General features: G+C 45.5%; 1 protein-coding gene across 3 annotated transcripts in view; it reads right to left on the bottom strand.

Annotated features, from left to right (window-relative positions):
• The window catches only part of kiaa0825 (KIAA0825 ortholog), a 121,380-nt gene that overhangs the window by 117,547 nt on the left and 2,067 nt on the right, over nucleotides 1-1,766 (bottom strand). The window lies entirely within an intron of this gene.

Raw genomic sequence — 1,766 nt, 5'->3', positions numbered from 1 at the left:
TGTGTGTGTGTGTGTGTGTGTGTGTGTGTGTGTGTGCGCGCACACACACACACACACACAGTGTGGACTATAATAATTTGGAATTTCTTCAAACAGGAGTCTTATTAGGAGGCACAAATCAATTTTACCTGAAACACCTGAAACAAAAGGAAGCTTATCATCAACTAACACGGTTTCTTCCAGTTCCCCCTCCTCTTTCCTCAGACAATCATTTGCAGTAGGAGGACCCCTGATTAAAATGCATAGCCTCAGCCTCTAACCATTTCCACTCGCTGACACTACAGTGAATTCACAAAGCAAAACAAAAAAAAGACCAAATAAATAAAAAATGAGGTGAGATGCTCTTCAGTCAAGGCTTTAAATAAACAATTCATCTCCTTACGTCGCTGCCACAACTGCGAGACCCCCCCGCCCCACCCCAATGGTGCTTAACACTCATGCTAGCAGCCAATCCCACGTTGGTGCCGCGTTGCTGGGTCTCATATCAACATTGTCATCAACGTGAGTCAAGTGGAAGGTAATGGAGAGTGTCTGTGTCAATTTGGCTTTCTCACACTCTCCGCCTCTCGCCCCTTCCTCGTCATCTACTCTGATTTTAATAATCCCTGTCAAACTCCAAACAGCTCCCCGCACTCCGCTTCTTCGTTGCTGCATACAGTCTATGCCACTCTCCCTGACAGGGCAGACAGGAAGCTCAACATTCATTTAGCCTGCACAAAGGGAGGCCTGTCCAGCTGGACAAATATTATTTCCCTCCGCTGACAGCCTCACCAGTTAAGCTTGTCCTTTATTATTTCTCCCTCTCTTCTTCTCTCATACTGTTTTCCCTCATCATCACACTCCCTCTACGCCACTGTCTGAGAAGGGGTCTATACCCAGCCATTTGTGAAAGGAAATACAATTTTAAATCCATGGATTAGATACTCAACATTGTAATTATTTGCGCTGAGCCAGACAGTGTGTGTGTGTGTGTGTGTGTGTGTGTGTGTGTGTGTGTGTGTGTGTGTGTGTGTGTGTGCGTGGGTGTGCATGTGAATTTCAAAATGTAAATACTGTCTGTTTGTGTTTGGGCTGTCTACAGCACCATACTTCTTTGTAAGGGTATAAAAGACAGGCAGACAGATGGGCAGAAGGTCTGAATGTGTACACTGTAAGTCTGCTGGGTGTGTCTACCTGCCAACATATCTTGAGCATGAGTGTGTACATGTAGTCTAAGTGAGCATGTGTCAGGATTTTCCAAGCAGCACACAGGGCCTCATTAGTACTATACTTTAAATCATGCAGTCTCTATTGTCTTGTCATTAGCTCTTTACAAAGCAGATGTTGGAGGAGCCCCTGTGTGTTTCACAGTGTTGCAACAGGGACAACTGGGCCGGGCACTGCGACGCTTCCTGCCTCAAACAGCCACTCCACAGCTATTAGAACAGGGGAAGAAACACCATCACACACACACACGCATGCACGCACACGCACACACACACACACACACACACACCTATCACTGTCCTCTCTCTCTCTTGTTGCTGCCTGTCTACCACAGCTAGGCTAACACACAGGCCCATTTACAGTAATGAGTTTGTGAAATATTTAGCAGCACGTCCCCCAGGCCGTCGCTTTAAAGCCACTTAGAGCATGTCAAGTTAGAGTCAACATTATTTTAAATTTGAAGTTAACAGTCTGCTGTAAAGGAAACATAATAAATTAAATAGGTGCATATTCTTAGATCACAATACTGCTGAGAATTATCTCATGCATGCCGTGGGGGG

This window comes from Etheostoma spectabile, chromosome 5 (genome assembly GCF_008692095.1).
Source record: "Etheostoma spectabile isolate EspeVRDwgs_2016 chromosome 5, UIUC_Espe_1.0, whole genome shotgun sequence".
Classification (NCBI taxonomy): domain Eukaryota; kingdom Metazoa; phylum Chordata; class Actinopteri; order Perciformes; family Percidae; genus Etheostoma; species Etheostoma spectabile.
This window is presented reverse-complemented; position numbering and strand designations above follow the sequence as displayed.